We start from the raw sequence: 14,501 nt of genomic DNA on the forward strand, positions 1-14,501 counted from the left end.
AACAAACAGCCCTTAAATTTGTGTGGAACCAGAAAAGGCCCCGAATCACCAAGGAACTGTTGAAAAGGAAAAACAAAGCTGGGGGCATCACGTTGCCGGATTTCAAGCTATACTACAAAGCTGTGATCACAAAGACAGCATGGTACTGGCACAAAAACAGACACATAGACCAATGGAACAGAATAGAGAACCCAGAAATGGATCCTCAGCTCTTTGGGCAACTAATCTTTGACAAAGCAGGAAAAAACATCCAGTGGCAAAAAGACAGTCTCTTCAATAAATGGTGCTGGGAAAATTGAGGATCTTTTCTGGTTATACACAAATTTTAGGATTGTTTGTTTCAGCTCTGTGAAAAATGTCAATGGTATTTTAATAGGGATTGCTTTGAAAGTGTAAATTGCTCTGGGCAGCATAGACATTTTGAAATTTCAGATAAAGGCCTGGTATCCAATATCTATAATGAACTTATCAAACTCAACACTCAAAAAACAAATAATCCAGTCAATAAATGGGCAGAAGACATGAACAGACAATTCTCCAATGAAGAGATATGAATGGCTAACAGACACATGAAAAAATGTTCAACATCACTAGTCATCAGGGAAATTCAAATCAAAACCACAATGAGATACCATCTTACACCAGTTAGAATGGCAAAAATGAACAAGACAGGAAACAAGTGTTGGCGAGGATGTGGAGAAAGGGGAACCTCTTACATTATTGGTGGGAATGCAAGTTGGTACAGCCACTCTGGAAAACAGTATGGCGGTTCCTCAAAAAGTTAAAAATAGAGCTACCCTATGACCCCGCAATTGCACTACTAGGTATTTATCCCAAAGATACAGATGTAGTGAAAAGAAGGGGCACATGCGCCCCAATGTTCATAGCAGCAATGTCCACAATAGCCAAACTGTGGAAGGAGCCGAGATGCCCTTCAAGAGATGAATGGATAAAGAAGATGTGGTTCATATATACAATGGAATATTACTCAGCCATCAGAAAGGATGAATACTCATGATTTGCCTCAACATGGTTGGAACTGGAGGGGATTATGCTAAATGAAATAAGTCAAGCAAACAACGAGCATTACCATATGGTCACTCAAATTTGGAACATAATGAATAACGTGGACGGCCACAGAGGACAGGAGGGAAAACTGAATGGGAAGAAATCAGAGTGGGAGACAAACCATGAAAGACTCTGGACTCCAGGAAACAAAGTTTGGGTGAGGATTACAGAGGGGAGGGGGTGGTCGGTATTAAGGAGGGTACGTGGTGTGATGAGCACTGGGTGTTATACATAACTAACGAATCATTGAACGCTACATCAAAAACCAATGTTGTACTATATGTTAGCTAACTGAACACAATAAAAAATAATAGTAATAATAAAAATAAAAAAATAAAGGTTATGCTGTGGAAAAAGAGAGAGAGAGTACAGGCAGTAAAGTCTCTGACCGCAGCCACAGCAACATTTTTCCAGATTGTCGCCAGAGGCAAGGGAAACAAAAAACAAAAATAAATTGGTGGGAGTACATTAAATAAAGTGCATCTGTACAGCAAAGGAAACAAGCTACAAAACTGAAGGACAATCACTGAATGTGAGTAGATATTTCCCAGTAACATATTTGCTAAAGGGTAAGTATCCAAACTATATAAAGAACTTGGACGACTCAACACCAAGAGAACAAATAATCCAATTAAAAAATGGGTAGAACACATGAGTAGACATTTCTCTAAAGAAGACATGCAGATGGCCAACAGACACAGGAAAAAATGCTCAACATCACTCACCATCAGGGAAATGCAAATCCAAACCACAGTGAGATATCAGCTCACACCTGTCACATTGGCTAAATTCAAAAACACACAGGAAACAAGTGTTGTAGAGGAAGTGGCGTAGAGGGAACTCCTGTACACTTGGTGGGAATGCAAACTGGTGTGGCCATGATGGAAAGCAGTATGGAGGTTCCTCAAAAAATTAGAATCAGAATTATCCTATGATCCAGTAATTCTACTACTGGATATTTACCCGAATAATGTGAAAACACTAAATGAAAGGAAACATGCACCCCAATGTTTACTGCAGCATTATTTACATTAGTCAATGTACGGAAGGAACCCAAGGAGTCCATAGATACATGAACACAGAAGAAAAGATGTGGTATGTACATTCAATGGAATATTACTCAGCCATAAAAATGACGGCAATCTTGCCAACTGCAACAACATGGATGGAGCTAGAGGGTATGATGGTAAGTGAAATAGAGAAAGAAAAGGACCATACGATTTCTTTGTATGTGGAATTTAAGAAACAAACAAAAGTAACAGAGAAAAAAGTGACAAAGGAAAAAACAGACTCTTGTCTATAGAGAACACACTGCTGGTTCCCAGATGGGAGGTGAGTGGGGGGATGGGGGCAATAGGTGAAGGGGTTAGCATTACACTCATATTGACGAGTACTGAGTAGTGCATAGAATTGCTGAATTCCTAAACTGTATGCCTGAAAGTAACATAACATTGTATGTTAACTCTCCTGAATCTTAAAATAAACAAACCAAACAAAGAAAAAGTAATTCAGAACAATAAAAATGTGTAGTTCTTGGGTTATGTGTTTTTCTTCTCTCAAAGCTCCTTGCATACAGTGATTGCTCTGCAAACACTGTATTTTCACGAGTGTAGCATGGTGCTTGCATCCAGGCAGGTGCTAGGTGACTGGTGAATGAATATATATTAATGCAAGTCTGAATGAAGGGAGGTATTCTGCAGATGTTTCAATGTCCTGTGGTCTCTGTGATGGCTACTTGTTCCCCCCTAAGAATCATGGTGAACTGGTGGTTGCTGATACTGTTACACAAGCAATCATGGGGGAATCTGGAGAAGCAAATAGGACAACGGTTGAAAAGAAACCCATGAGGCCAAAATGGTGCCTTGGTCCAGGCCAAGTCTCTAAACGTTACTTAATCCCTAACCTAACTACAGTTCCCATCTCCCCCTGAAATGTTCACCTGTCCCTTAAGAATTGTCTGGTCAGCCCCAGTGAGGCGATCTGTCACATGGGCCCTCTCCATCCCCAAGGAGGGGAGGTCATCTGCATGATAACACCCCTGCTCTCCCAATTAAGGAAGGTGACCTTCCCTGAAACAGTCCTTTCTCTTCTTTTGCCAAATCCCCTGCTATATAATCCTCCCAGCGGCACCACTCCTCAGAACTCCCCTCTGCCCGCAAGACAGGATGCTGCCTGATTGTTGAATCGCTTAACAAAACCAATTCGATCTTCAAATTTACCTGGTTGATTTTGGTTTTTAACACAAGCAGGGAGAAGTCAGAATGTGAATGAGCTGGGGTGGGTGTGAGATGGGGAAGGAAATACCTGGGGGGTGTCACAAGGGCAGGAGGGACAGAGTGACAGCAGGTCCTGGGCTGGGTGCTAGAAGCCACGTGTTTTCATGGGTTACTGTCTGGATGAGAAGAAAATGTAGGAGAGGTAGGGTCATTTTTCATGCCACACGGGACTCATTATGTAGCATTTGAACTAGGGGACAGGGAGCAGAATGCACCGGGAGGACTGACAGGGAGAAATTAGAGGCCAGAGAGGAGAGTCAGGCCAAGAGGGGAAGTGAGAGTCTGAGTAGGTGTCCAGGGTTGAAGGAGGAGCACATTTGCATTGTCGCAGAGACTCAGGGAAGGCTGGTGTGTGGAGGAAGTCAGAAGAGAGGTGCTGTGTGTGGGTAGGTTTGTTAGAAAAGAGGTCAAAGGCTGACTTTGTCGGAGAAAGAGAGAACATCTGCAGATACGATGCTGTTCCTGCAACTTGTGTTGTTCGTGGTTCTCCTCCCAGGTGGTGGCAGTGAAGATGGTGAGACCTCTGGCCCTGCCCAGTGGCTACGGGTGTGTGTGCGTGTGTGTACATGTGTATGTGTCTGTATCTGTTTATGTGTGTCTGTGTGTACATCTCTGTGTGTGTCTGTACGTGTGCATTTTTGTGTCTGTGTGTGTGCACTCATGGTGTGAGTTCCCCAGCGCATAACTGGGGAGACAGAGTGTCAGCCTGGTTCCTTCCTGAGTGCACCCGGCCCCAGGCCCTGTGCTCTTCTGAAGGATGTGTGTGAAGCTCGGGGCTCCAGGGCAGCACATGTCTCCCGAGGCAACTATGGCTTCCCTGTATGCCAGAGTTTGGTTCCCCTCCCTGGCACCTTCTCCAATTCTCTCTCCTTCCCAATGCTCTCCACATCCAACGTTTATCTGTCCTTTTCCCACAGACTTCCAGGAGACAATCACCTTTCGAATCATCCTGACCACATCCTTTTACAACCATTCCTGGACGCAAAATCAAGGCTCAGCTTGGCTGGATGAGCTGCAGACTCATGGCTGGGACAACAAGACTGGTGCTTTCACTTACCTGCAGCCTTGGTCTAAAGGCAACCTCAGCAACGAGGAACTGATGGAAGCAGAAAAGTTATTCTACACGTACTCCATTAGATCTCCTTCAATATATCATAACCATGTCACTGAATGGCAGCTTGAATGTGAGTCCATTTCCCTCTGGGTTGGGCTGTACATGGAGGCATGTGCGTCTCATTGAGTTCCTTCTTTCTCTAGGAAATGAACTCCACTGGCTTCTGAACCTCACCTCTCTCTAGCTGAAAACTGAATCACAGCCATCTGGGCAGGGGGTAGAAGCCAGACCCTGATTCTTGAAAAGCTTCACATGTTCTTCAGCTTTCCACTCCTCTCACTGACCACGGGCTGTGCTCTCATGTCTCCCACGAGTGTTTCCCATGACCACCCCTTTCCCTGGCCTCCAACCAGGCACCCTTGCTCCCTCACTTGTGACTGACCTTGAACTGTACTTTTCTCCCCCATTCAGTCCCATCAGCAATGTCTATGTGTTCCTTGTACCCCACTGCATTCCCCTCACCCTAGATTGTTTTTATGCCAGCTCCCCCGCTGAGTCCTTCCCTATTCTCTGATCACATTGTTCGTGTTTCTCTTCCAACATTTGCTACTTCCTCAATCATTCATCTTTGCCTCTGCCTCCTGCGACCACCCTTGGTCTGAGCCTCCCCTCAAGCCAAACTTTGCTTCATTCCCTCCAATCCCCAACTTTACCCTTCTACTTCCAGCATCCTTGGCTTGCACTCCTCTCATTTCATCTCCTCCACTCCCCCTACTATAATTCAGTATCTCTTCCCCAGATCCCTTCCAGATACAGCTGGTGTTAGGCTGTGATTCCCACTTTGGAGAAGCATCAGTCGGCTTCATGAGGATTGCTTATCAAGGATCAGATCTTGTGAGTTTCCAGAACACATCATGGTGGCCATCTCCAGAGGGAGGAAGTAGGGCTCAGCAGGTCTGCACACTATTCAATCAGTACCATGTGTCCAGCGAAATAGTACACAAACTCCTCACTGACTCCTGCCCCTGGTTCCTCTTGGGTCTTCTCGATGCTGGGAAGGCATATCTCCAGCGACAAGGTCAGTCCTGGTCTCTCCTCCATGAATTCTCTACTCTGCATTCATGAATTTGTACCATTCCCTCTAATTCAGGGTAAGGAAGGAGTCAACAGGGAGAGGGGATAATGGTAACAGGTTTCTTGACGTGGAATGATGCGTCCATCTAAAGTGATGTGAAGATCTACCCTCTCAGTCTGTGAATATCTCCTGTGTCTGCAGTGAGGCCAGAGGCCTGGCTGTCTGCTGGCCCCAGTCCAGGTCCTGGCCGTCTGCTGCTGGTGTGCCACGTCTCTGGCTTCTACCCCAAGCCCGTGTGGGTGATGTGGATGCGGGGTGAGCAGGAGCAGCGGGGCACCCAGCGAGCGACGTCCTGCCCCATGCTGATGGGACGTGGTATCTTCGGGTGATCCTGGAAGTGGAGGCTAAGGAGGTGGCTGGCCTGTCATGCCTGGTGAGACACAGCAGTCTAGGAGGCCAGGACATGGTCCTCTACTGGGGTGAGAAAGAGCTGGGACCCATCTGGGAAAGGGGTGAGTGGTGTTCCAGAGAGCAGGAGAACCAGATGAAAAATGTGGGTTGCTAGACCAAAAGTGACTCAAAAAATCGGTAATCCAAGAAATGGAAGAGCTGAGAGTGAAGTCAAACAGATGTGGGAGGATGTAGAGGGTTGGGTAAAGGGTCCATCTCTGAGGAGGGATGAGAGAAGTGAAAAGAGGAAGGGCAGTTGGTGAGGCAGAGGGTGAGCAGAGCAAGCAGGACCAGGGAGGTGCAGGTCAACCCAGGGTTGTTGGGAAATGACACCGTCTGTGCTCCAAACCCACAGAGCAGCCCCACTCCATGGGCTTCGTTTTCCTGGCGGTGATAGTGTCCTTGGTGCTTCTGGCAGGTCTGGCACTGTGGCTCTGGAAACGCTGGTAAGTCCCTGGAGCCATCTTCCTGTTCTTTCCCATGTGTCTCCCCACCTTTCAGTCTGTCCTCAGCCCTAGTGCTCCCATTGCTCTTTCCTTCTGCAGTCCTCACCGCCACCTGCTGCAGACTGACTCCTCCTCTGTTCCTCCCAGGAAAACACACTGGAGATGTCCATGCACTGACCTCCGTTCTGAGCGAGATCCCAGCAGCCCAGGCTCCAGTACTTACCTAAACCCAGCTCAGTGGTGACGTCCTTGCGGCTGTCTGTGTGCAGCTTTGTCCTTCAGTTCTGCTTAACGATCAGTTGTCAACATAAGCTCTGTGCAATTTAGGGCGATTTGTTGTTCTGACTTGGTTCTGGAACTTAAGTCTCAAAATTTAACTCACGGTAAAATGAAGTCCCAGCACTCCATGGGTCACAGGCATCAGAAGTCACATCCTCTAGCGAGTCCTCCCTGATTCACAAGTAGAAGTAGTGTCTGCCTGGTGAGAATTTCCACCGTCTTTTCCTGTGCTTTGACAATTCTATTCCTGACCCCGGAGCTTGTTTTCCCCTGTTAAGACCCGGCATAGATAGGAAGTGGGCCCGTTAGGACCCTTTTCCCTTCTAATTCTTAGGATTCTTGAGAGCAAAGACCATGTCTTCTTAATATTTGTATACATTGCCAGGGGTCTCACCGACATGAGGAAAATGCCCTTAATAAAAATCTGCATTGAATTCATGCTAAATATATAGGTTTTTCTTCTTCTGTTTCTTCCTGACAGGTTTGTAGTAGTTGAGATGGTTGATGCTCTTCTTGTTAAAGTCTCATCACATGGCCAAGGGAGTCCCCAGTTGCCCTGTCCCTGTTGACATCTCCAGGCTCCTAAGTAGAAACCCGTCTTCTGTGAAGATTTGCATTATTTAGCCACACAAACCTGTTTGTGCATCTGCTGGTCCCAGTATTCTGAGTTCAGTAGAAAGGCAGGACTCGGCCCCTTGATGTGTGTTGGATTCAGGGCAGTAGCAGAGCTCTCCCCCTGGGGCTTTTTAAAAATACAGGGTCTTGGCCTCAGCTGACTTCCTGAATCACAACTTGCATTTTAGCAAAATCAGCAGGGGATTCACAGGTGCGAAGATGTGATGTCAGAGGTAGCAGTGCAGTGTGTCGCTGAAGGGAAAGGGACGCTCTAGGAGAGAGAACAGGGGTGTCGTGGTCAGGAATGAATGGGGTCCGGCAAGGACACTGCATACAGTGCCTTCTGGCTTCCGTGGCTGCCGTGTTACTGTCCTGAGGACATGGAGTCCGTGACAGTGAGCCATTGCTCCCCGGGGGAATTGTGGGGTTGGGTTGCTGGGTGCGTCTGCTCATGACACTTGCCACCTGATGACCACCCAGCCTGGTTTCATGTGTTCCTGTTTAAAGACAGCTTCTTGGGGCGCCTGGGTGGCTCAGTCAGTTAAGCTGCTACTGTCAGCTCAGGTAACGATCTCAGGACCCTGAGATCGAGCTTTAGTCCAGGTCCCTGCTCAGCAGGCAGTCTGCTTCCCCCTCTCTGTTCCCCCTCTGCCCCTCCCCCTGTTTGTGCTCTGTCTCTCTCTTTCTCCCTCTCTCTCAAATAAATAAATAAAATGTTAAAAAAAAATAAAGATAGCTTCTTTAATATGTATGTATTTGTAAATAATTTATTGTATGGAGTATTTCCCCACACTGCAGTACCAGCTCCGAAGTGTGTAACGTTTCCCAGCTTGGCTAACGTGATTGCCAGGGTCTTTGGCTTTCAGCCCCACAGCTATGCTGCCCAAGATGGTTTTAGAGACCAACAAAAAGAAATGGTCACCATCTCATGAATCCAAAAACAAAGCTCCTTTCCCCCTTTTTCTTGGTTTCATTATGGTGTCGTCATAGCCTCCTAGACGTTCCTTTAGCGCTCTCTGGTGTGGCTCCGCACTGATGTCAGGAATGTCCTGTTCCTTTCCCTGGAGGTACTGCACTGTTCATTCATCACCACCAGACTCAGGGCCCACAGCTCTGCATCAGGGGCCCGCGCGAGTGGCTCCTGCACAGGTGTCATGAGGCACACCCCGTCTTCTGTGCTTAGGACACCAGTCAACCCTGCAGCTCTGGGCTTCAGGGCCGTTTTCAACACTGAAATCACCTAGAAAGACCACAGAGGTGCAAAAAATGTGGCACCAAATGGATCATGAAGAGGACACGTGTTTACAATGTGGGGATTAACACAGGAAGGCAGAGGGCACTTGGCCCAACCTTGGTGTGGAACATCTGTGGTTGACTCATGTCAGGCCACTCCACGTGTCCATGACGAGCGGTGAGCGCATGTGTCTGGAGTTCAAATCCACATCAGCAGGCAGCCCGTCAGCACACACAGACTCCGTGATAATGAACATGGACCTTTGTGACTGACGACGCCCACGGCAGTGCGAGTGGAGACGCCACGGCTAGACCTCAGTGACTGTCGGTTTCATTAATTAACTCCACAAACCGTTCTCGGGCTCTGACCTGCAGCAGGGACATCCCGAGTGTCAAGTAGTGGGGACGAAAAGGTCTTCCCTGTCTTTGTAGCTTGAAAATTTGGCTTTCCTGATTGGATTGTGGTTTTCATTGTTGTGTCTAACCAGTTTGCTAGTCAGCAACTTTTTTTTTTTTTTTAAGATTTCATTTATTTGACAGAGAGAGAGAGACAGCCAGCAAGAGAGGAAACAGAAGCAGGGGGAGTGGGAGAGGGAGAAGCAGGCTCATAGCAGAGCAGGGAGTCTGATGCGGGGCTCCATCCCAGGACTCCGGGATCACACCCTGAGCCGAAGGCAGACGCTTAATGACTGAGCCACCCAGGCGCCCCAGTTAGTCAGCAACTTATGTGGGTTGAGCTAGGGGACAGGGACTTAGTTCTTTTTTTTTTTTTTTTTTTTAGGGCTGAGATTGGGGTCCAAGCCTGGAAAATGTCCAGAGGGACCACATGCAGGCTCCTGGCCCTACACATGTGGACATTTCTGGAAAATAACGTTGAGATGGGAGGTGTGGCAAAGATGAAAATATGGGAATGGGAAGAGCAAATCATGGGGACTTCTGCAATCTTCCTGCCTGAATCAGACTGCTTGGCTGTTTCTCTAATTTCCAGTCACCTTGTCATCCTCACATGGCCACCATGTGGATTTTGGTTGGTTGATTCCACCCTCATGTGAAACCTTGGGCTCTGATCAGCCTGAGGACACCAGGAGAAAGAATCCTTGTCAATGAGACAGGTTAAAGGATGGACAGGTAACCTGCAGGTCAGGCCAATCATCAGATAGAGGCCACTTGTATCATTCACAGTGATGGTTCAGGGCCAGGCACCTGCTCCAGGGGGCACAGGTCACATGGAGCCTGATACTTGTGGTCCATGGAAGGGAAAGACATGTTCTCTCTTGTTTTGGATGATAAGGTCAGGGTATGAAGCCTGAAATAAGTACAATCCATTTTCAGCACCAGAGAAGCAAGCCTGAGGATGTAGTCTGCATGCAAGAAGGCAGAATAGCTGGATACATGAAATTTGCCAACAGGGTAGATCCCAAGTGTTCTCACCCAAAGAAAGAAATACAAAAGAAAAGATAAAAGAAGAGCTCCGGATGTGAGGTGGTGGCCGAGTCAACTGGCTTGGTCGTGGGCATCATGTCACCACGTCCACATACACCAAACTTCAGTGGTTACTTCTTTTTATGTTTTTAAAAGAAAATGTCAATTAAAGTGTTCCAACATGTGATGAATGCTACATAAAATATTAATTTTCATGGTTTGCTTCAAATCAAGTTTCTTGACCAATTCTGCATTTTCCTTCCAAAATGCTGCATGCCGTCACTGGAGACACTCAGGTAAGGACGTGAGCGTCAGCATCCTGCACGCCCCATGTGCCCCGGGCTCCCGTGGTTCCTCAGGCCGTCCTCTCTGAGGAGTTGCTGGAAGACTTTCCTCAGGAGGACCTTCGTTCATGTCACGTCACAGGCTCTGCTGCACCTGTTAGAGCCTGTGCGGTCCTGCACGGCCCGTGTTGCCTCCCAGCCTTCCTTCCTGGGCAGCTGGAATGCTGCATGCTGTCCAGAGGCCCAATGTTCATTTGTCACCATACTTCAGTGACGGTGAAAACAGCAGCAACAACAAAACCAAAGCATCAGAAAAGCGAAGGCAGACACACAGACCCACAGAAAGGGCTGGAACTCCACCGACCCTGAGCTCCCCAGTTCCATCGGCCAGTACAATCCCCACGAGGCTTTAGCCCAACAAGGTGGATTTCTATCCTTAGTGACTGGAAGCTGCCCTCTGATGGACGTGGATGTGGCCCATGGGGGACACTGGGCTAATGTCTCTCTTCCTTGGAAGTTTCCTCCTCACTTCCCTCTTCCTTTCCCTGGATTTTTGAAAATATTCTCTATTCCTTTTCTTTGCCTGTATGCTTTTTTCTTCATGTGTCCTCCTCTTGTGACACTCTTAGCCTGTCTTGCGTGTTAACCCTGACATTTGGATCAATCCCTGTCCTGGGTGTTTTCACGGATTTCTAGCAAACACTGGTCAGGCATCGAAGTGCTGGGTCTGCTGCTGGTTAGTGACTGGCAGAAATTCTTCCTCCAAGGTTTTCATAGAGACCAGAGGACAAGCTACACCAGCACATGATACATCGGGAAGTGTCATGGCGATGACAGTTAAATATTCAACATGCAAGAAATTTTCTGTGGAGTTCTTCCTGACCAATACATCCATTCGCTCATCCATATCATCGCGTATTCGGGCTTTCGTATTTGCATGGTAAACATATTCTCTGTGAGTGGTTCCACTGTGTATGGGAGGCAGCTCTGTGTCCAGATTTTGAAGATACAATGAATAATCTCTTCGTCCAAACTTGTTCCTTTTTTGATGTTTGCATTTAATCACGCAGGGGCAAACTTGAGAAATCTTTGTAGATTTTCTGTCCCAGCTTTTGTCTTTGCCAGGTTATTCTCTACAGAATCTCTGAAAACCATTTCTTCCCTTCCCTACAGCAGGCTTCATGAACGCCCACACGGGTGTGGACAGGGCTTTCCTCCCTCCCTGCAAGCATCCCTGTTGGTTTCCGAGATGGTCTCTACCTCAGCCACAGTGGCTCATCTTTAAGGGATGGAAATGTCCCCTGGGAGATCCTCTCATGGAAGGGTCTGGACTATAGTACAGATGGGAGGCCAGTCTGTGATTGGACATGGGAGAAAGGAGAAGCTGAAACGTTAACTTTCTGGACCTGGCAGTTGGAAGGAGGGGCAGGCTTGTCAGCTTCCAGGGGCTGACTGGACGCAGGTGAAAAAGCCATGGCAGCCACTCCCACCCTGCAGATGTGGAAGTTCTGGACATCGTGTCCCCACTCTGTGTCCCTCTCCTGACTGCCGGACATAAAAGTAATGTGATCAAGTTGAAAGGTAAGAGATTTCAAAATGTGAAGTTGTGTTGAATAGTAAAAGTGTGTGAAGCTAGTTAGTATGTGATGCTTTCCTAATTTACTCATTAGATCCTAATTTTGTTACAAACTTGTTAATGGCATGGGAGAGCCATTTTTTAAAAATTTTAGGACATTCAGATGTGACCAGATGGCTACGGTCAGCTTTGTACATGAGAGAAGAGTTAACTCATCATTGCGTGATCACATTTATGAATCTTTTTGTTTACTACCTATAATAATTTCATTATGAATCCTTTAATTTTCAATTATTTTAATTGTTTGTGGTCACCTTAAAAAAATTATTCTCTTACCTCACATGAGAGGAAGTTTACTTGGCCAAGTCCACAGCAAAATGCAGCGTCCGGGGAATTTCTTCATTCTAGAAAGATTAAGAGTGAACTTCAGAGCAAGGACGAGCACCTGCAGTGAAAAAGAAGGGAAAGGACATTTCTTCTCAAGTGAGGGCTGGACACGTCTGCACACAGATGCATGCTTCCTCATTAGCAAGAAAGGAGAAGCCACCGCAGGGCATGTATCAGTACAGTTAGTGTTAGCCTTTTGCGCCGTGAAATCCACTTTCTGTGTGACTTTAGTTTGGGGCTAGGAACACTCATTGGTGAATTTGATCCTTGCTGTGGTCTCTACATTTCAGAAATGACTTGCTTATGCTTTGTCCCCTCTTCTGTGGTGACTTGTAACTTCAGTCCTTCAGTCTTTGTGATGGGATGCAGACCTGGACCGTGACCAAGGCGCGTATCTGGCCTCACACCCATCTGTTTCTGCCTTTGTTCAGTTTTAACTATTCCGGACTTCTAAACAGTGGTCACTAAGGACTGGTTTTCACAGTCCTATTGGCAGGTGTCGCTTTTCCATTGGTAAGCACATCCTCTGTTTTTCTGGCTCAAAATGATAGTGAAGTGACAAGTATTGGGGGGGAATTTACAGCTTCAAAGGCACTAATTTGTAAACAAGACAGACTAAAACCATGAATGAAGATTTTAATTAGGAATCTAGAAAAAGGACTAAATCAGTAAAACTTTAGAAGGTAGAATTCACTTAAAAGCACTAAAAGTTAAAAGAAAAAGCAAAACAAACAAAATAAATGGTAAAAGTGACGGACAACACCAAAGATGGCCTTTTGAGAAAATTAGTAAAAATATAAAACCTCTCGCGGAACTGATCAGAAGAGTAATAAATATGAGAAAGTAGACATGTTACAGAGACGGCGTATAGATTGAGTAAGAACAGGCTATTTATGATTTACACCAACACATTTGTTATAGATAAAATTGTATCTTAAAGGATTCTAGAAGAGGGAGAAAGTCTGAATGCACCACGCTTGCTAAGGAACAGGAGGGAGGGTCAGACTTCCTGCTAGCTGCACAGGGTCCTAGGTACAAACCAGAGGAGCAGGAGGTCATCACACTCCACATGCATCGTTCCAGGCAGAGAAAAGGATAGAAAACAATCGCAACTAATTGTCCAGTGCAAAATCGTCATGACACCAAAGCCAGCAAGGCTTTTTCCAGAAAACAAAACAAAACAAAACAATTATTAAAACAGTGGCTATCTGCCAACCTCATTTATGCATATTTACAGGGAAATTAGGTATATAGACTCAAAATATTTGCAAACAGAAACCAGCACCAGATGAAGTGGGATTTATCCATAGAATGCAAGAACTGTTTACTATTAAAAATCTCTTAATAGAATCACTTACTTTAACAGATTAAGAAAATAAAGCTATATAATCATCTCCAGAGTTACAGAAAAAGAATTTGATGTATTTAAATGTCACCTCTGGTAAAACCTGACCAATGCAGAATAGAGGGAAACGTGGCTGCAAACAGCCTTTATGACACGTATTTGATTCTGAAGGTTGAAAAACATTCCAGTGAATCATGGACAGGATGCCCGCCCACTAGAATCTTCATCCTTCTGTGGAATACTACAAGCCCTTCGTAATCCAGCAAGCAAGGGAAATAAGGAGGCATGAAAATAGAAGTTAAAGAAAAAAAATTATTTGCAGATCATATGATTGTATATAAGAAAATTAAAAATAACCAAAATATTGGGAGTAATAAGAGAGGTCAGGAACTTATCTAGATAAAAATTTAACATGTAAATAAAAATTATAAGGATTTCAAGAGAGTAAGTTATCTTTTTTTTTTTTTTGAGATGATATGATTTCTACCTAGAAACTAGTGTAGTAAAAAGCAAACAATTAGGCCTAACATAAAAATGTAGCAAGTTCTTTTTTTAAAAAAATATTTTATTTATTTGAGAGAGAGAGACAGAGAGTGTGAGCAGAGAGGGGGTAGGAGGAGGGAGAGAGACAAGCAGACACTGCACGGAGCCGGGAGCCCGATGTTGGGCTCGGTCCCAGATCATGACCTGAGCCAAAACCAAGAGTCAGACGCTTAACTGACTGAGCTGCCCACGTGCCCCAAAATGTAGCAAGTTCTTTAGGCACAAAATAAATATTAGAAAATCAACAGCACTTTTTTATACAAGCAACAAGAACAAGTAAGGTAAAATGAGATCCCATTTATAATAGCAACAAAATGTATAAAAGAGCTAAGAATTAGCTAAAGAAAGAATATGCAAGAAGTCTACAGAGAAATTATAAAAACTATTAAAGATCATAAAAATATTTCAAATTAATTGGAGTTATATAGATGGAGTTATTATAAAAAAT

At 45.5% G+C, this 14,501-nt stretch overlaps 1 pseudogene across 1 annotated transcript; it reads left to right on the top strand.

Moving 5' to 3' along the window:
- Nucleotides 1-3,705: 3,705 nt before the first annotated feature.
- LOC123783571 (T-cell surface glycoprotein CD1a-like) lies at nucleotides 3,706-7,069 on the top strand (annotated as a pseudogene). The gene is made up of 6 exons (XR_015726414.1): nucleotides 3,706-3,858; nucleotides 4,262-4,528; nucleotides 5,198-5,476; nucleotides 5,675-5,952; nucleotides 6,279-6,369; nucleotides 6,517-7,069. The product of XR_015726414.1 is annotated as a T-cell surface glycoprotein CD1a-like (transcript).
- The last annotated feature ends 7,432 nt before the right edge of the window (nucleotides 7,070-14,501 follow it).

This window comes from Ursus americanus, chromosome 2 (assembly GCF_024610735.1).
Source record: "Ursus americanus isolate L20-20 chromosome 2, mUrsAme1.1.p, whole genome shotgun sequence".
Classification (NCBI taxonomy): domain Eukaryota; kingdom Metazoa; phylum Chordata; class Mammalia; order Carnivora; family Ursidae; genus Ursus; species Ursus americanus.